We start from the raw sequence: 21939 nt of genomic DNA, 5'->3' as shown, positions 1-21939 counted from the left end.
GGTGTAGAGTGGATGTACGTTGTGTGTAGTAGAATTATGTGGTATGTTGTGCAGTGAAATTATTTGGATAGAAAGTATGTGGTATTTAGTGTATAGGAATTATGTGGAGTGGGATTATGTGTTTTCAAGAGTAATTATGTGGTATTGTAGTCTGTGTTGTGGAGTGGTAACCTCAGGTTTAGTCTTCCTCATTTCCATAAAAGCTAAACTATCAACTCAATGAGACACAAAAAAAGAAGGAACCACTGAGGAGCACTTCTGGACCTAGTTGGAGGTATGAGCAGGGCTACTGGAATTATGTTACTGTTCTGCTGCACCAATTTTCACATAAATAAACATTTTCCGCATTTACCAAATATACCATCATCTGCTGCCTAATCTGCAGATTTGAACAAAAAAAGCCTGGTTTCTAGCTCAAACGGCTCAAATGTTCACAAAAATGCAGCGTTACGTGGTACAGCGTGGTGGAAGGCCCCTTGCAAAGCTAGAATGGTCATGTGTTACTTAGTGCATAATGTGGGTGTTAAACTTGGTACTAATGGTGCACAAACCTCTCTTCTTTCTGTGCCTCTCTTGCCTCTTTATGCATTTCTCTTGCTTCTTTCTTTACCTTTCTTGTTCCTTCTGCACCTCACTGTCTTCTTTTTGCACTTCACTTCCCTCTTTCAGCCTTTCCCTTGCCCCTTTCTGCACCTCACTTGCCTCTTTCAGCACCTCTGTTGCTTTTTTCTATAGATTTCTTGCCTCTTTCTGCACCTCTCTTGCCTCTTTCTGCACCTCACTTGCCTCTTTCTGCACCTCACTTGCCTCTTTCTGCACTTCTCTTGCTTCTTTCTACACCTCTCTTGCCTCTTTCTGCTCTTCTGTTGCCTCTTTGTGCATTTCTCTTGCCTCTTTCAGGAGTTCCCTTGCCTCTTTCTGTACGTCTCTTGCCTCTTTCTGCACCTCACTTGCCTCTTTCTGCCCCTCACTCTCTTCCTATTGCACTTCTCTTGCCTCTTTCTTTACCCCTCTTTCTGCACCTCAAGTGTCGCTTTCTGCACTTCTCTTGACTCTTTCTACAATTATCTTGCCTCTTTCTATACCTCTCTTGCCTCTTTCTGCACCTCACTTGCCATTTTCTGCTCTTCTCTTGACTCTTTCTGAACCTCACTCTCTTCGTTCTGCACCTCTCTTGCCTCTTTCTGCACCTCACTTGCTTCTTTATGCATTTCTCTTGCCTCTTTCTGCACTTCTCTTGCCTCTTTCTGTGCCCTTCTCTGTCTCTTTCAGCACCTCTGTTGCCTCTTTGTGCACCTCTCTTCCTACTTTCTGCACCCCTCTTGCCTCTTTCTGCACCGCTGTTGGTTCTGTCTGCACTGCTCTTCCTTCTTTCTGTATCTCTTTTGCATATTTCTGCATCACTCTTGCCTCTTTCTGTATCCCTCTTCCCTCTTTCTGCACCTCTCTTGCCTCTGTTTGCATACCTGTTCCTTCTTTTTGCACCTCTCTTTTTGTACCCTTGTTCCCTTACTGCACCTTTCCTACCTGTTTCTGCACCTTTCTTTCTGTACCTCTGTTGCTTCTTTCTGTGGTCTCTCTTGCCTCTTTTTGTACCTCTGTTGCTTCATTCTGTAATTCTCTTGCTCTTTCTGCAGCCTTCACGCCTCTTTCAGCACCTCTGTTGCTTCTTTCTGCACCCCTCCTGCCTCTTTCTGTACTTGTCTTGCCTCTTTGTGCACCTCTGCTGGTTCTTTTTGCAATGCTCTTGCTTCTTTATGCACCTCTTTTGCAAATGGCTGCATCCCTCTTGCCTATTTCTGTGCCCCTCTTCCATCATTCTTCACCTCTATTGCCTCTTATTGCACCCCTTTTGCCTGTTTCTGCAACTCTCTTGCCTCTTTTTGCAGTTCTCTTGTCTCCTTCTGCACCTCACTTGCCTCGTTCTGCACTTCTATTGCCTCTTTCTGCATCTCTCTTGCTTCTTTCTGCACCCCTGTTGTCTCTTTCTGCACCCCAGTTGTCTCTTTCTGCACTCGTCTTCCCTCTTTCTGCACCTCTATTGCTTCTTTCTGTACTTCTCTTCCTTCTTTCTGCACCTCTCATGCTTCTTTTTTTACCCTTCTTCCCTTTTTTTGTTTCTCTTTCTGCTGTTCTCTTTCCATTTTCTTCACTTCTGTTGCCTCTTTCTGCACCTCACTTGCCTCTTTCTGTACTTCTCTTGCTTCTTTCCACACCTCTGTTGCTTCTTTCAGCAATTCTCTTGCCTCTTTCTGTACTTCTCTTGCTTATTTCTGCACATCTCTTGCGTCTTTTTGTACCTGTTGCCTCTTTCTGCACCTCACTTGCTTCTTTTTGCACCCATTTTTTCTCTTTCTGCACCTTCCCTGCCTATTTCTGCACCTCTGTTGCCTCTTTCTGTACCTCTCTTGCTTCTTTCTGCACTTCTCTTGCCTCTTTCTGCACCCTTCGTACCTCTTTCAGCACCACTGTTGCTTCTTTCTGCACTTCTCTTCCTTTTTCTGCACCCCTCCTGCTGCTTTCTGTACCTCTCTTGTCAATTTGTGCATCTCTCCTACCGCTTTCTGTGCCCCTCTTGCCTCTTTTTGCACCTGTTAGTCTTTCTGCACTGCTCTTGCTTCTTTCTGCACATCTTTTGTATATTTCTGCATCCCTCATGCCTCTTTCTGCACCCTCTTCCTGATTTCGCCACATCTCTTTCTGCACTTCTCCCGCTTCTTTCTACACTGCTCTTGATTCTTTCTGCACCTCTTGTAAATTTCTGTATCCCTCTTACCTCTTTCTTCCCCCCTGTTCCCTCTTTCTGTACCCTTCTTGCCTGTTTCTGCACCTCTCTTGCCTCTTTTGGCACCTCTCTTGTTTCTTTCTGCACTTTTCTTGCCTCTTTCTGTATACTTCTTGCCTCTTTAAGCACCTCTGTTGCTTCTTTCTGTACTTCTGTTGCTACTTTCTTCACCCCTCTTGCCTCTTTCTGTACCCCTTTTGCCTCTGTGCACCTTTCCTGCCTCTTCCTGTACCTCTCTTGCCTTTATCCCCACCTCTTTTACTTCTTTCTGCACTTTTCTGCCTATTTCTGTACCCCTCTTGCTTCTTTCTGCACCTCTGTTGGTTCCTTCTGCACTGCTCTTGCTTCTTTCCGCACCTCTGACTTAGAGGTAGTTTTAATCCCCCTGCCCTATTATGTACTTGGGCCTTACAGCGTAGGTCATGCCAATCACAGGGGTACCCTAACCCATAGTGTTCCCTAGTGTCTGTAGGTGTTTTCACTTTATTTTAAGAGTCTTTTAGCACAGCACTGGCTCCGGGACTGGTTAGTCAGAGTCATTTACCACCAGTACCAGTGAGCAAAAAGTTGGGGGCACAGGATGGCTTTGCATCAAGGCCTCTTTGTGTACCTCTGTTGGTTCTTTCTGCATATCTCTTTCTTCTTTCTGCACCTTTCTTTGTCTTTCTGGACTTCTGTTGCCTCTTTCGGCATTTCTCTTGCTTCTTTCTGCGACTTTCTTCCTCTTTCTGCATATATCCTACCTATGTAGGCATAGTTAGAAATTAGCATTTAAAAAACCTTAAAAATTCACTGAAAAAACCATAGGTTTCAGGCACGTTATAGTTAGAAGTTAGCATTTAACAAACCTTAGAAATTCACTGAAATAATAGGTTTCAGGCACGTTGTAGTTAGAAATTAGCATTTAAAGAACCTTAGAAATTCACTGAAAAAACCACAGGTTTCACGGACGTTACAGTTAGTTGGACATTTCAGTTGTACAAAATCAGAGAAATGTGGCCATTATAGTTAGCTGATGTAACTACAACTCATGCCCCCGCAATGCACTGCTGATGACATCACATATTACATCACTCATTACATGGTCAGTGACATCAATGATGACATCACTGATGACATCTCAAATGACATGGGTAGGAGGCCTGTGCTGCCCTCCTGCCTGGGCACCCAAGGACCTCAACCCGGGGCATGGTCACTTCACTGAGGACAGCATGGGGAGCCTCAAGGGCCCCGTGGTCCCTGCCAGCACCCCGCCTCCTTCTTGAGCCAGCATTGCTTTCGGGCAAAGGGAGCTCCCTCTGCCCAAAAGCAATTCTGCTCCACTTCATAGAATCACTTCCATGAAGCGGACCAGAGCTTGCTATGGCTTAGAGGGAGCAGTGCATAGCAAACTCCAATTTCCTGGTGGTGGGCACCTCAGGGCATTGCTGGAGGTGGCCCTGGGGTGTGGCAGCACCCAGGGCCATTTACAGCTACACAAGGGGGGCCGCTCGGCCCCCCTCCAACAATATTTAGGCCCCAGGGACGTGGTGGTCCCTGAGGCTGTGTGGGAGGGCTGGAGCTCCCCATACATATTTATGAATTGAGCCCGGGGAGGTGTGGTCCCCGGGGCTGCATGTGGGGGCAGTAGACCCCCATGCATTTTTTTAAAATAAAGTCCGGGGAGGTGGCGATCCCTGGGGCTGCAGGGGGGCCATGTCTCCCCGTATTTAAGATTATTAGTCCCGGGAAGGTGGCAGTCACCGGGCTGTGTGGCGGGGCCAGAGCCTCCATGCTTTTTTTTCAGAATAAGGCCTTGGAGAGGTGGCGGTCACTGGGACTGCGGAGGGCCGCGTACTCATGAGCAGGCCTAGGGGGTCAGGGTTCTTCCACCCTGCCCCCTTTTTAATTCTTTTTTTTAAACTTTTTTTCTTGTGAATCAGCTCAACCGAATCACAAGATGGCTGCCAATACTTCCTCGTTTGAAGTGTTGGCAGCCTATCAGATTGCAAGCACAAGACTGGGAGGGTACACAAATCCTCTGTGTCCCCATTTATATATCTGAGAAATATTTAAATTTCTCAGGAACTACTGTATGGATTTATACCATTTAACAAAAAGAGTGCTTTCTGAACCAAGAGCTTCCTTTTTGCAAAATTTGGTGTAATTCGTTCAGCAGTTCGGGCTGAAAAAGGGGATAAAGTTTTCTATCGAAATTAACATGCAGAAAACGTGTTTGGGACCCCCCTTTTTCTCGGCCCCCGCTTGACGAATCACCCCGAAACTTTCAACACTGCAGCTGATCTGATTCTTCAAACAACAGCAAAGATATTGGAACATCACAAAACGCTTTTACTATGGAAACTAGGTCCTTGCTATAACTACCTACTGGCGATGGCCAGTTGGTAATAAAGAGATAGAGATACATATAGTCTCTCTCTCTCTCTCTCTCTCTCTCTCTCTCTCTGTATATATATATATATATATATATATATATATATATACACACATATATATATACACACATATATATATACACACATATATATACACACATAGATGTAGTTTACCAATTTCTTCACAACGAAAAGAAAAGCACACTCCATTATTAGCTTCTTGCACATGTATGGTTCATTCCATTGATACCACAGACATGCAGGAATTACAACTACCAATGCATTTTGGCATACAAGACACCGTGATCAATATATATATATACATATATATACAATGCTCCAAGACAACACACCATACAGTGAAAGTCCAGCACTCGGGGGGTTGCTCCAAAGATGTTTTTTAATATGCCGTTCGAGAAAACAGACGTGTTTCGGGAATACCTTCGTCAGTGTTTACAATTCTCGCGGCACGGCAGCATTTTAAATAAACGTACACGTGATTAGACAAGAGACTTCTGTGATCACAACCTCAAGTTAATCTATGAAAGTGGCGGCCATCTTAACATGGTATGTTTGATATACATGAATACATGAAAGTTTACGTAGAGCAACCCTCAATCAATCAAACAACGGCAAATTAACAGGAAAATGTCACTGTTTCAAAACTGTAAATTATCAAAAATGCTGCCTAAATTATGGGCTACTGATCAATTATATCATACCTTTTACCATACACAAGAATCCTAGGGTCTACAAACTACCTCTAAGTTTACTACTTAAACCTATGTGATAGTAAATCTAACTGGAAAGAAACTATTAAACAAAATGTGCATAAGGGCAGATCCCTTTAAGGACGTAATCCCTCACTCACCAACAGCAAAAGGGTCCTCACATATGATATCCCAGGTGCCATACAACAAAAAATGATCAAAAAATTCATTACATGTTCTACATCACATGTAGTGTATTGTTTAGTCTGTCCTTGCGGACTCAGACACATCGGAAGTACCATCCATAATGTAAAGCTACGCATCCTTGAACATCAAAGAGCCATAGTAAACAAGGATGCTAATTATCCTGTGGCACGGCATTTTGCACTTAAACACCAAAGCAACAGGGAACTATTGCAATACTTTGGGGTAGACCATGTTCCGATACACGCAAGAGGAGGTGATAGGGTTCTTAAGCTGCGCAGACTAGAATCCCGTTATATTATTGATCTACAGACTAATGCACCCACAGGACTCAATAGCGGGGAAAAACTCACAGTACATTTAGGAAATTGATGTTTCTCACCCTTTTCTGTTTCTTCAGTTTTGTTCCTTTTGTTCTTTATATATGTTTTGTATATATCTTTGATATATCGATGAAAGTTGGCATTTAACATGAAAGATATGGAGATGTAAGAGATATATACTCAAACCCTTCAGTCAATTACTGTTGTTGCTACCGTTGATCCATATTGGATAAGGCTTCAATATTAATTTGTAACAACAGCTAATGCATTATGAAATGTTAACCGATACACAGTGTGATATTGTTGAAAAATTCGATTAATGAAGACTGGGGGTTGCCGATATTGTAATTGATCCCGTAAAAGCACAACCGAAAACAACGGCGAATGTACTATTTAGTATTAACTGATGATTTTATCGATACACGGTATCATTGATGTTGGAGACAGTCCTCATATCAACTGGGGGTATGATATAATTGATCAGTAGCCCATAATTTAGGCAGCATTTTTGATAATATACAGTTTTGAAACAGTGACATTTTCCTGTTAATTTGCCGTTGTTTGATTGATTGAGGGTTGCTCTACATAAACTTTCATGTATTCATGTATATCAAACATACCATGTTAAGATGGCCGCCACATTCATAGATTAACTTGAGGTTGTGATCACAGAAGTCTCTTGTCTAATCACATGTACGTTTATTTAAAATGCTGCCGCGCCGGGAGAATTGTAAACACTGACGAAGGTATTCCCGAAACGCGTCTGTTTTCCCGAACGGCATATTAAAAAACATCTTTGGAGCAACCCCCCGAGTGCTGGACTTTCACTGTATGGTGTGTTGTCTTGGAGCATTGATTTTTCGTGGAGCACTGCCACGACGAGCACCCGCCCCGGAGTGCCCTGGTTTTCGGTGCAACAAGGAGCAGGATACATATATATACATATATATTTATTTTACTTTACACCTGGTCAACTTCCCAGACCTCCACTCTCCGACACGACCGCACAGCACAGATACTTCTTCACACAAGGTATCCAATACGTGAATTGTTTAATTTTATTTCATGAAATGCCAGTTCACAAGTTTAAATAGGTGCAAAAATCATGATAATTTAAGCCCAACACGTTTTATATATTTATTGTTGTAATGCAAGGGGCCTCCCGTCCTGTAGTCCAAATAGCAGCGGTGTTTGTCCGGGTGAGGCAGCCTCCAAGTATTATACAAAACACTTTGCATGACAAGCTCAGGCCAAGAGAAGAGGCACACTCCGACTGTGTACTTTAAACAAATTTAATTCATGTAATTCATAGAATCCTCCACCAGGACAACAAGTGGTACCGCAGAGACAAACGCTCAACACGTTTCAGCGTACCTGCTGCCTTGCCCCTGGGTTCAAAGCATTTCACTACGTGAATTTTTAAACATGACATGTGACAAGAAAAAACAATCAAAATAAGTGAAGGACTCTTTGCCTTGTGTTTGCGGGTCGGGGGCTGACTATACGCCCCAGGAGGACTCGCTGCAGGAGCCGCACACTTATACCGCCACATCCGCACCAGGAGGCGCAGACTAAATTGCCGAAAGGGCTACTACAGTGCTGAACACGCCCAGGCGTGTGCCCAGAGGAAGACCGAACCAAGAGCGGAACCGTCTGCTCCTATCCGCAGCCGTTCGAGGCTAGGCTAGGCCACCCCTCTTGGTTCTGAATCTTGATCTCCTGAGTCACGGTAAGAAGATATTATCATATCTATTATCCAGTAGTACAGCCTCTTTCCGTGGCCTCATTCCTAGTTATGGGAAAACGTAAACTTCCGTCTGCCCCACTGGGCAGTAGAAACAAAGTACAAAAATAAGCGCCCCTATAACCAGCTATTTAAAGACTGCAATGGGATTAATAAATAATGAAATTGTCATTGCGGAGGAATGGTTATCTGCCACAAAGACAACTTTAAATGTAGCTACGAAAGAAACCAGGTCTGATATAGCTGCCTTGGAGCCGGAATTAAATACTACTAACACCTCTTCAAAGGGCATGACATTGTCCCGGCAAAAGATAAATAAAGCACCATGCATACTGACTTCACCACTGGAGATATCAGTTTTAACAAATAGCTGACCTGTTATCCCCTATGGCAAAAAATAGTAAACAACCATTCAAGACAATAATAGACGAGCCTCCTATACATTCTATACAGACTACAAAGCAGCATCCTAAATAATCCTCCAGGGGTATAGTGGGCGCATTAATTCCCAACCACTCACAAAATCTGGAAATCTTATTCAAGAAATGACATGGGAAAATCAACACTGTTGAATGGAAATTACTGCCTGAGATCACGAATATCAAAAATGATGTATCTCAGATTGTAAAATTGATCGTAGAGTCACTATTACTTAAAAAAACCTCTGGCATAATTCATCCGAAGGCTCAAACCGGTGGTATAGTTGTACAAGTCAACAGGCAACAGCCAATCTCACTCCATCAGACCCAGCAGCTTCCTGCTGAGCAAAAGAGATTACTGACGGGTGTAAGTGGCCTTCTACCTTGCCGATTTCTAATAAGGCAAACACAACGACAATTAACAACAGACATACAGATGATCACGCCTCCATTTTCCGACCATCAAGAAACTATGAGAGGCCCCTGCACTAACCACCCCTCCACCCCCTATACAATTGTTTTGAAAAACGTGCAAGAGTTACCAGATGGGATTAAAGAGAATTGGGTGGCCTGAAGAACAAGGTTGTACATTGGTTTCCAAAAAGTGTCACTATAATTCTAACTTTCTCTCTCAAAGTATCAATATAGTAAGAAGAGTGAACTGGGTGGGGAAATCTCTAAAAATCTGCCAAGGGGACTGGATTGTTGTAACCTTTCGCTTGCCAAAAATGGTAAGAGCACTGATTAGTGAACTTTGCATTAGTGAGGTGATGCTACTTAGACACCAAGATGATGCTGTCACTGCAGTCCCATTGTTGTTCTTTTATAAACCAGGTATGGAGCAACTTATTCACCCAGGTAACGTTCCACTTTCAGCAGGCTGGTGTACCACTTTCTTATTGACTATTAGATTCTCAACTCTTAGAAAATGCAGTGAACCTGATTGACTACACCAGGCCGTATATAAATCTTATGATAACAAAAGTGTAAAAAATACTGAATATCTAATCAATCAAGAATCTGATTTAATCGATGTACTACCACATATAAACTTAGTGATAGTAACATGGAATATTGTGGTTATAAAAGAACAAGTTGAACGATGAAGCATGGCTTGAATCAATTAAAAATTATCAAATCATTTGTCTACAAGAAACCTGGCACATAGAACCTTTCCATATTGATGGTTTTCCCACGGTCATTACCCCAGCGGCTCCCTCACGGAATGCAATTGCTAAAGGAGGACTTGCTATTCTGGTTTCCATCACATTCCCCCTGTTTTTAAAGAAAGTTTCTACTGACTCACAATTCCTTCAGTTTTTGTGGTTTTTAACTTCCGAAAAACCAGTACTTTCTAATGATTAATTTTTATAATAACATTTTTGATAATAATAGAAATAAGGGTATAATGGCACTTGAGAAAAAGCTAGATTCATTTAGAAAGCACATTAGAAGTGATTGTTTTGTTATTTGGGCTGGGGATTTTAATAGAAAGAAATGTGACATATTGGAAGGGGAACACTGTGGTTATAGGATGAGTATGGTGAAATCTGTTCCCATTTCCCACATAACTTGTATGGAGACACTATTAATGGTGTTATGCAAATATAACTTAGAACTTTTGGAACAGTCCACTGTAGAGTGTGTACCTCAGATACCAACCTATGTAGGCCCTGGACAGCCCTCAACCATTGACCATATATTGACCTCAGAGTCCAGACAAGGGCTGATAGTAAAATTGAAGGTGATAGAAAGTCCCTTTAGCAACTATTACCCGCTATTCCTGACCCTTCAACTTAATACGATGCCCCGGGAGGAGGTTCGTTTAGCTCTCAATATCGTAACACAAGTAGAGAATGGCATCAGTATCAAAGGGTCAGGTGTTAATCCAATTGTCTTCTTAGATAAAAAAGAGCATGAATGTCAAAATATTGATATTTGCAAGAAGGGAGATTCCTCTGACTTGCACATCATCAGGTCTTTCTGTAATATTACTTTTGCAATCGCAAGAGGCCTTAAAATTAAGAATAAAAAGAGAGTTTTCAAAAATGCTAGTCGGGTTGACTATCAATGCACCAAAGCCAACCAGGCCTTAAAAAATGCCTTAAAGGTTAGACCAAAAGATAGCTAATTAATAAAAACACAGAGGATGTTATATAAACAGACCCTCAATAGAAGGAGAAAAGAAATACAAGATCAGGATTGGGAAAAATTAGCTCAAGCAGCTTACACATGGAATGCCCCTGTGTTCTGGAAAACAATTAACCAGCCCTATTTTAAAGACCATTCTGCAGCAAAAATCGAGTCTGGTCCAGCTCTTGGACTGGTTAAAGTACTATGGACAGATTTTTAATAAATTATACTACCAGACTATAGAGATTTATTAATTATGGATTCCCCTAATTTGACCCCTATTAGTCTGGATGAGGTTTCAGTTGCCCTAGATAGATGGGTAAATGGGAAGGCACCTGGACCTGATGGGGTCCCTGTAGCTACCTTTAAGACTGACACAGATTTTTGGCCCCAATTTTAAAAAGAGTATGTAACGCTGCCGCGAGTGGCATTGTGCCCGCATCTTGGACAGAAAGTATCATAGTACTGATTTTTAAGAAGGGAAATAGAGGTGATGCCAAATGCTATAGCCCTATTTTCCTTCTTGACACAATGTCATAATTGATGGGCAGAATCCTTCTGGAAAGACTGGAAATCTGGGCAATTGATCACTCGATTCTTACAGATTCACAGTATGGATTCAGAAGGAAGATAGGGACCGTCGAGCAGGGTATTAACCATCAACTAATAATTAGTAAATACACAGCTGTAAAAAAAGGGCAATTTGCACTTGTGTTTTGTCGATCTCACAAGTGCTTTTCATTTAGTAAATCATGTATATTTATGGCAGACTCTGGCTGCGATGGGCGTTCCAAGTGACATCATTGCCTATCTGTCACAAATATATAAACGATTAACCACAAGAGTTCGATATGGGCTTGGAGGAGAGTAACACCTCCGCCTGGGAAAACACCTGGTGGCCATCCGCCCTCGGCAACCCACCCACCCCTACAGACCACGCTGGGAACTTTGGCATCATCCTTGACTCCTACCTCTCCATGAACCGCCAGATCAACGCCGTTGCATCCCCCAGTTTCAACTGTCTGCACATCCTCCGTTAGGCCTTCAAATGGATCCCCCCTGACTGCAGAAGAACCGTCACCCATGCACTCATAACCAGCAGACTGGACTACGGCAACACACTCTACACCGGAATTAACAAGACCCTTCTACACAAACTCCAAACCATCCAGAACGCCGCAGCCAGACTCGTCCTCGGTATACCGTGTCACGAGCACATGACCCAACACCTTTGAGACCTCTACTGGCTCCCCGTCGAAAAGAGGGTCACCTTCAAACTCCTCAACCATGCCTACAAATCCCTCAACAGCATTGGACCTAAATACCAACAAAAGAGTATCCTTCCACGTACCCAAGAGGAACATCTGCTCTGCCGACCTCGCTCTGGCAGAAGTCCCCCGCATCCGCAGAAACAGAACTGGCGGGACAGCCTTCTCCTACATCACAGCCAAGACTTGGAACAAGCTTCCTTTGAACATCAGACGCTCCCTGATCCTGCACACGTTCAGGAAGAACCTCAAGACCTGGCTGTTTGACTGATCCAGAGCCGCTCCCCCCCCCCCCCCCCCCCAGCGCCTTGAAACCCTCACGGGTGAGTAGCGCACTATATAAACCCTTGATTGATTGATTGATTGATTGATTGATTGATTGATTGAACACGTGGTATTAAGCAGGGTTGTGTCTGTGCACCACTCCTGTTTTCCCTATATATAAATGGAGTGGATGAATGCCTGCAAAAGTTAAAGGCCGACACCCCTAAAGTTGGCAGCTGTGTCACCCCCAATTTACTTTATGCGGATGGCACTGTACTGCTGTCCAGAACTGCTAACAGGCTTCAGTGCCTTATTGAGAAATTTGACGAATATATGCAGGAAAAGGATTTAATACTCAACCTGAAAAAAACATTCAGGATGGTCTGTGGAAAAGGACACCAAAGAGACATCATGTCAACGGGGTGGCCATTGCAGAAACACATTCATTTCTGTACTTAGGTCTGTTATTTACATCAAAGGGCTACTGGGGACCCCATATTGACTCTTGCAAATTAAAATTCATACAGACAACAGAGGCTATTTTCAGATTATTTTTTTTTAAATGGGGATAAGCCAATTAGGTAAATTTTAACCCTTTACAAGAGTAAGTGCCTTACTGAAGCCTGTAATGGTGCTGCGCTATGGGGAACGGCAAACCATGTCATCCTTCAAACCCAAGAAAACATCTTCTTAAGAAGATTGCTAGCCATCCCCAATTCTACCTCCACATATATCGTTCATAAAGAGCTGCCTGCTCCTTAGATTAATGACTATATAAGGGCAGCCAGCCTTACTGTCTGGCATGGGGTCAGGAGTGAACTAGATTTACATAGGAAATTATCAAGGACTGCCTTATCCTTGAGCACAGTAAAAATATTCCTTGTCTGAAGTACATTAATAATCTTTTAAAAGAGTGTACAGAGAATATTGATTAAATCCCAAATAAATCCCTGGCTATAGTAACAAGCAGTGGCATAGCCAATAGGTCTCGCCTTTGTGACCTTATAAGTCTTTAGCCATGCAACATGTAAATTCTTTATTATATGGGTTGCTTTCACTCCCATTGGGAACTAGTTCAGTCAGTTCAGTCCTTTCTGTCAGTGTAAAAGATGTCAACAAACCCCACCACGTGCACCTCATAAGGCCGGTGGCTCCGTGTGAAACAGAGGGAGATTTGTTGCATGATGAATCTTTCACTCAAATATATGCTTTGTGTCATACATCTATGCACGAGGTTGCTATTAGTTGCTTGTTATTTAGCACACCACACAAACAGAAGAATTGCCACTTAATAATGTCATATTTGCAGAAGACACACAACCTACTTTGCTGTCTGACATGATCTTAACTTATGACATGCAGGTCACACAAAGATCTCTACAGAAGCTGCGTGAATCCCCTGAGCTGTAAGCTTAAGACCTGAAACTGTGACCGGCAGGGAAGTACAGGTCTTGCTGTGCAGAGGGTACATTAACAGTGCTACTAAACAGTATGATTTTGCCGCCAAGTGGCAGGATAAAAAGCACAATGCTCGTGCATTCACCGAAGAGTGAATACAGGCATGTGGGGGGAACCGGTGGGTTGGTGGAGCTGAGAGCAGATTGCCATAGGCTGGCAGACGTCATGTGTGCTGTGAGGGCTGTGAAATCCCTTCAACGCACTGTTAGCCCCAAACCGATACGTGACGAAGCTCTCACGGAGCACCTCTGTACTGAAGTGCGTATTAAAACTTCAGAAATTACTTTTTTTGACGAATTACTGACTGAAGATTCTGGAGCATGCATATTCGGTCCCACTATTTTAAATATTTTCTTGTGAGCCCTTCCCACAAGCTAATATTTAGAGCAATCAGGATATATGCCTTGCAGAGCAGGGCATGCGTGCTGCCTCTATGCTGCACCTAAAAATTAATCAACTCAAAGAAACAAAAACTTTACATGAAACACTCTATATAAAAAATACTGTATCAATGTAATGTACCCATTAACAACTTAAAGTACATAAATCAGGAACATCAGATTCACATAACAGTTTGTCTCTTAAAAGCTCATCTTCTGGCCGCTGTCAGTTTGTAAAAAAATCCGGTTCATTGGGTATTAGGAGATAATTTGCGACAGGGGCCCAACATTTCTACTGCCTAAAGGCCTCCACAGGGTTTAATCTGGCACTTTAAATATCAGTCGGTGCTGTAATTGGAAGCCTGATGTGTTAGGTCTCCATGGCACTTCAATAAATTAGTGACACAACATTCGCTTAATTGAGCTATATACTTCGCTATTGGATAGAAAGAATTGACGTCGGAGCACTGACTAATCCAATTTCCCACATGTGCCACAACCAAAATGGCGAGAACTGAAAACAAAACGGCACCAAAAGAAAACTGTACAACTGACTTCAATGGCCAAATCACAACTGTTACATATAGACCGTGTCACAGCGGATGGCAGCCAACTCGGGTCCACCTTGTACCTTCCGCCCTACCACCGCAGACTTCCATCTTGAGGTGGGCTGAACAGCTGAGTTGGACTCCCACTTCCAAGATGGCAGATGACAGCCTACAGTGCCTGTCTGCCTCCCTGCGGTTAGCAGCAGAGACACCATCTCCACTGACGAGCAGTTGGCGAGACAAGGCGAGGGCCTAGCTTTGGAGCGTTGGGCACCTGTGGGGGCAGTGGCCAGCCCCAGGGCTTTAAGTAGGCTGGGTCCCGCCGGTGGAAAAAAGCTTAACTCTGTGATAATATCATCCTTCACTGCTTTTGATGCAGCTTCAAAGAGACTCACTTTTCAGTTTTATATAGCGAAAACTTGGAGCAAACATGAGCACCAGTTGCATTACACAAGGACATATTCATGTTTTGAATCAAAGGAGTCGGGCTCGAACCTGCTTTCTCAGCTCGAAAGTCGGCAGCTCTAGCTTTACGCCACAACCTCGCCCACAAGAACAGAAGGCTTTTCAATATTATATACAACGAAGTAATAGCTGTTGCTTATTTATCTTATGCAATTTACAACCATTGACAAAGCCAATAGTCCTGTCTTGTTGTAGGTGTTATGTTACTTGTTGTATTAAATAGCTGTATAAATGGCCAGAAACAGCAAAATACCAGATGGGTGGGACACAATGCTAAGTACAGATTTTTAGCTTAAGTGTTTCACCCCACTTAAAGCCCTGGCCTGCCCCACACTGAAGCAAGAAGATGATATGGTGATGAAACGCACCAAGGCAGGTTCTCTGGTTGCGGCCGTAGAAATGGCGGCCAAGCTGCGGCAGCTAGAAGACGAGCAGGAACAGCTTAATTCTTCTCTGCTGGCACTCACATTGCACTTTGCACAGGTGCAATACCGCCTGAAGTAGATCGTAAGCGCTAGTTGCAAGGAGAAGCTGCTGGCAGAGCTGGAGGACTTCGCCTTCCATTGGTGCCCGCATGTGCTTCTGGGGAGTAACAGAGCCCAAACAGGGGACCATTGGCTGCCTCTACTCCCAGACTTATTGGTGAGTCAGGGAAGGGGGCACGTGAAAAACATACTGGTTATGTTCGGTAGACAGAACAGGTTAGTGTGCGGGTCTATAAGGCCATGATCTGAAGAGTCTCCATCTGTCCGCCGGCTTTTCTAGTGCTTGACAGGTGTTTGTATTTTGCACTGTCATCTAATTAAAACTTTCTAATAACTGATGTGCAATAGGCCTTTATTGCCAAGTATAATGATACCCCATTTACCCACCTCTGAAAGTGTTTTGTTGGCTCTGTTTTGTTTTTTGTTCCTGCACAAAGACGTGTCATGACTATTGGGTTTGCCAGTTTGGTATCCATGTTTGAGAAATGAGTAGCAACAATAATTTTGTTGAGAACTGCCATGTAGCATGTTATTGCTTTAAGAGTACAGTTTCATAGGCGAGAGTGATCAGGTCAGCTTTAGTGAAGTGTCCTGCAATACGGACATTCTGAGGTCAGAGGGCACTCAGAGCAGTAAAGAGCACAGGACAGAGGCCCCCTTCACCCTAACTTCTTGTGCTTTCACTTCTTAATGACGTACTTTTGTACGTGTCATGCTTTACCACAAGCTGCACATGGAAACGAAAGGGACCTTTATAGAGCCTAAAGAGATTTGTTTCCTGTTGGTTTAGGTGATGAATCACAGTTTACATCTGCCTTTTTCCAATCCATAAATAAGCACAGATTAGAGAAATAACCCTCAGATGTTTGCTGTGCTTTTACAATGGATAGCGGGGTGTGGGAGCGCAAGAGCTGAACATCAAAGCCAAAATAGAGCCAAGCGAATAAACAAACACTTAACGTACCAGGTTCCAAAATGTTTCTGTTGCTTTCTGTCTACACCGTACATTTTGACCAGGATTATTAATTACCGCTGGGTCACCTGTATCATTACAAATTAAGCAACTCGGCTCATTTGAAGTGAAAAATCACAAATGGCCGCTGGGGCGCACACAGGCCAGCGCCACTGACCTCCCCTGCCTGCGAAACGGCCCCTAAACAAGCCAACCTCTGTCAATCATTGACCCTGTGGGAGGCTGTCCCAAGGGGCTAGTTTACTGCTCACCGTGGTAGCTGTGGAGTCTGTAAAAGTAACGGCCAAGCAACTCACAGAGGCTGGTGAAGTATGTATGATAGAACTAGATAAAAATAGTCTAAAAAAGAACTGGCTAATTGTGTGTTACATATTTGATTAATAGGATCTCTGGACACTGGTTAATAGTGTCTCAGGGAAATTGTTAATAGAAACTGCTGCTTAATAGTGATTCTGAAGTAACTGTTTAATAGTGTCCTAGGGAACTAGCTAATAGTGCTTCATGTAGTTGGTAAATAGTGCCTCAATAAATTGGTTAATAGGGCCTCAAGGAGCTGGTTAAGAGATACTAATCAATCTGGTTAAAAGTATCTTAAGAAACTGGGTGATAGTGTCTGAGAAAAATTGCTAATAGTGTCTCACGGAACATGTCCTGCAGAACTGTTTGTTAGAGTATCATGCAATTAGTTAATAGTTTCCCAAGGAATAGTTTAGTAGTGTGTCATGGTGATATGGTTATGCTTGCAACATAACACTTAAACCCAACATTTACCCTCCTTACTTTCAAATGTCACCAGCCGCCACTGGTACCACAGGAAAATATGTCTCAGAATTTCTGGACCTGTGTTGTGTAGAGCCGGCCCTCACTATTTGTTTTTTGAACTTGTGCCCTGACAACACACTACAGAGATCTGTGCCATGATCAAACTAATTTTGCTCTCACATTAACCTACATGAGCCATTAATAAACCAGGCATTAAACAATCCTTTAACACCTATACTCAACGAAAGACAACCAAACAGCCATAAGCAAAACATCATGGAAAGCCCAGAACCATAGGAACTAGGAAACCACATGAAGAAAGCACTAGTGTGCCATACTAATCATATGAAGTGCTCTCAGAATGCAGATTACATTCAAACTGGTCCAATTCTGCCCCAACACCACTGAATCTATGGCGTCACTGAAAGAGTCTTTTGCATTCTTATTGGATAATGATGTTATGATTGGCGGACCTCAATTCTAACATCTCGAAATGCGAATGTGTCAGTTGGTTCTTGGCTGCCGCGATGAGACTGCTGTGGGGCTCCTGTGTTGCTGAGAACTAGCAGGCGACCGCGAGTTTTTGAATCAGAATTAAAAAACCTGAATGAGTTATCAGACACCTGTAAAGTGGGGGCGGCGGTTAGGAGCGGTGTACTGTAAAGTGGGGGAGGCGGGTGGGAGCCGTGTACTGCCAGATGACCTTTAAGAGGAAAAAGGGAAAAAAAGGTTGCTAATTACAAAGTACTGTTCAGGGGAGGCAACCTCCTGCCTAGCCCAAACACCGACGCTTGGCTCTGATCTACGCAGGAGAAAAGAAAGAATGAAAAAAAGTTGTAATAATAAAACAATTTCACAAATGTAACTGGTAATGTTATTCAGATCTTTGAATGGAACATGCTGCATTAGCACAAAGGCATTAGAAACAGCGAAAAGAATTTCATGTAAAACGTCCGCCTGCTGCGCAATAAGAATCAGTGCCTTAACTGCCGGGGACCTCTAGGAGCTGTGCGCTGGTGCTTTTGTTTCAGCAAAAGGTTACAGAACATTCCAAACAAGAGCTGAAGCCGGAATGAAAGGAAGAACAGTGGGGGAAGAAACGTAAGAGGGGGAGAGGAGTTGGCCTAACGGCTAGGGCGCTCGACCTCGGACTACAAATTTTCTGTGCTCAATGTGTTAACATCTTGTAATATATCTCCCATGGACACGTTTAATTAATTACTTGCATTCGAGTAATATGTATTTCAAACTTTGGTTCGTTATTTCGAAGGCCTGATTATTTTAAAACAACGCAGACGCATATTTTGTTCTGTTGTTTCCATATTGAAATTGTTTCATTAGTTCTGGTATTTAGGCATGTATATTTTGACAGCTGTATTTGTGTATACGTTGACTTATTTTTCACGGTGATAACTGTATGTTATATATGTTTCTCTATTAGCCCTGAAGAAGTCTCTTTGCAAGAGACGAAACGCGTCGGCTGAGATCCTTCATGTCTAATGTGATTATGACTCTTCGTTTCCATGTGATCATACAATAAAGAAAAATAATCTTTTCAAGAAAAACTTGACTGACGTCTTGGACATTTCTTTGAATATTCATTGACTATCCTTGAACGGTGCTGAACCCTTTTGAATGCAACAATAGTTACAGGTACTCAATCCCTATATTCTGCAACCCGGCAAGGTAAACAAGAGAAAATATATGAAAAGTGAAGACAGTAGGGTACAAAAAGAAGAAAAACTCATGATGGGAATGATATATATCAAAACATTTTTAAAAACTTTGTGTATAGTATACTACAGTAGACACTCTTGAGAGAGATGAAAACAGCAAAGTGTTAGGCAGATCCAATCATAGTAATCAGCTGGCACAAACATTTTACAGACTGAAATGTTCAGTGTGGTGAATTCACTCTAAATGAATATACATTTCTTTGTCCACGTTTAATCCATTTGGGGTTTTAGTACTGAGTTCTAAGATGCATTTGGACTCAAGTTTTCTTAATGCGCGTATCCTGCCCCCGCCTCTTCTCTGTACTGGAATATGGTCATAATGAAGAATTTGAGTTTGGAAGGGTACCTATTGTGTATTGTGCTAAAATGATGAGCTACAGGGTACTGTTTGTCTAGATTTTGTATTGCCTGTGCATGTTCCAGTATTCCTTGCATGGCAGGGTGGGTGGTCTTTGCTGTACCACTGGTTTACCTGGTGGCTAATTCTATTAATTAAATTTGCTTGAAGCACACTGTCGGAGTGCACGTCCTCTCATGGCCTGAGTTTGTCAGGAGAAGTGTTTCAGGTAATAAATATATATGTATCTAGAAATATATATTATATATATTATATATTATATATATATATATATATGTGTGTAATAAATATATATGTATCTAGAAATATATATTATATATATATATGTGTGTGTAGTGCTTTTTATAGTAGCCAATGTAAAGAATTAAACAAAATATTTAGTATATAATGTAAATATATATTTGGGATAAATGTGTTACATTATATATGTATATATAAAAACATGCACATATATGTGTATATATCTATATACCCGTATCGCCGGCTCAAGCCATACTCTCCAGCTCCAGCAGTAATCAATGATGAAGTGTAATCAATGGACTGGAATACACTTTTTTTAAAAAGGAACATTAGGAACATGTGATTAATGATAGAGGAGGTCATGAAAATCAGTTTTGGCAGGGAAAAGGCTGTGGCCGGACACTACATCATATCCCAGAAATGTTTGCTCCTTTGCTTCATGCTACATTCAGTCTGATGTGTGCACCCCTCAGTGTTGACTGTAGTGTCATACTACAGTTAACACTGAGGGTGGTGCAAATCATGATCTACCCACACCCCTAGTAAAATGACTTATTTCACTTAACATTTAAAAAATATTTTCTGGGGGTAATCTTTGCATAAAAGCTTGACAAAGCCACACACCTGACTTTGGGTGGCATTAGTGATCTCTGTGGATGGTGCAAGCAGAGGATGTGGGTGGCAGCCTCCTAACAAACATTTTGGACAGCTTTACTTTTTAGTTTTTTTCCCCCCACAACTTTAGCACGGTGTTTCTATAGTTTTGAAAGGGACTTGGTGTAGTCTGCATGCCTGCGATAGTCAGATCCTAGAACTCCCGCTTGTATATGGAAGGATAATGTCTTTTATTGAAGTTCTAAAAAAAGATCCATGTTCTTTCCATTTTCTCCTCCTTTCTGTCTTAAAAGTTGCACGTTGGATCTGCAGGCAGATATTTCTATTATCCTGTCTTATTTAGTTGAAACCTACATCTTGAGGAGTCCCTCTAAATGTTAAAGCTATTGCAAATCTGTTTTATTATAACCACATTGTTCTCAACCTCAGCAATTCTAGATGAGAAAATGTCATCTTCTGATGTCAGTTTCCCATTGTAAATTGTAGATCAGCAATATCGTTGCCACACTTTTTATGAATGATGTTAGATCTATGAATTTCTACTGATATGGGCTGCATCAGTTCTAGTTTAATATCAGAAGGTGTAAACAAATCCTTTTGTCCTTATTGTAGAGTTTGCTTTAGTACAGCTTCTTTGGCGTTCTTGTTGGTGAGGGGATCATACTTATGGAATCCAAATCTAGATCCTAGCCTGTGAATAAGATCCTGAGTTGATGTTCTGTGATTCCCCAACACTAGAAGGAATCTTGGTCAATAGCGAACTGTGTTGCTCCTAAACTTTAAGATTCTGACATGCTGTTATCAATTCTCATTGTATTGCTGAACACATACAGCAGAATTGCATACTCCATCTGCTTCTTTCTTCTATAGTCTTTGCCAGTTTTAGATTTCCTCTGTCACTCTTTTGTTGCTTTTTTCCCAAGGGTTCTTTTGGATCCATTTCCCAGCTACTCTACCTTTCCATATTGGTACTTTGCTGCGCAGTCAACCTGAGTGGCAATGAAGAGAGGTGCCTATATTGGTGCACGGGTTGGAAAGATGACTTTTCTGTAGTCAGTGGGAAAGATAATAATTTTCTTGATATATCTCTGTATCTTGATCAGTAATCAAGGTAACTCAACCTACACTCTGCCAGAGATTGCCAGAGTGATTATAGGTAAAGGAAATGGAGGTACTTCTCTAACCATAGTTCTGTTTCTGTAAACTGTGTTCAGTGATTAGACAAGGTATCAGATAAGGTCCTGTCAGTCTCCCTTCTGATGCCTACTTAAAGAAATATCAGATGTCACATAATTTCTACTTAAAAGGAAGTGAACACCCTTGTTGTGAGAGGTTAGCACTTCTCTCTACTCTCAGGGTGCCCCAGCTTCTAAATTGTCATTTTAGTAACGTCTATGGGATGTTATCTTATAGTCACAAACATGGCTTTTGTTCATTTTAGTGGGACAAAAGCAAAAGGGCTAAAATGGGTCATCATCATCTGTTGACTTACATTCCAGGAGACTTAGTTGAGTGACCACTTGGTCTTGTCTTCTCCCACCACACCATCTAGGAAAGGATGAGAGCACATTCTTGATATGGAGGGTGAGGGTGGGTGCCTGAGAGGGTGTGGAGCACAAGATAATGGGTATAGGAAAACAATACAAAATGGGAATAAGAGAAACAGGATGTGCTTATGCCTATCAATAAGATCA

At 42.3% G+C, this 21939-nt stretch overlaps 1 protein-coding gene across 4 annotated transcripts in view; it reads left to right on the top strand.

Moving 5' to 3' along the window:
• LOC146785317 (alpha-1,4-N-acetylglucosaminyltransferase-like) overlaps positions 1–21939 on the top strand; it is a 409953-nt gene that overhangs the window by 115652 nt on the left and 272362 nt on the right. The window contains exon 2 of one of the 4 annotated variants that reach the window (XM_085634308.1): positions 18738–18949. The exons of the other annotated variants lie outside the window; for them this stretch is intronic. The gene's annotated coding sequence lies outside the window, so the exon portion shown is untranslated. The remainder of the gene's footprint in view (positions 1–18737; positions 18950–21939) is intronic. 4 annotated transcript variants of the gene reach the window in all.

This window comes from Triturus cristatus, chromosome 11 (genome assembly GCF_964204655.1).
Source record: "Triturus cristatus chromosome 11, aTriCri1.1, whole genome shotgun sequence".
In the NCBI taxonomy this organism is placed as follows: Eukaryota; Metazoa; Chordata; class Amphibia; order Caudata; family Salamandridae; genus Triturus; species Triturus cristatus.
This window is presented reverse-complemented; position numbering and strand designations above follow the sequence as displayed.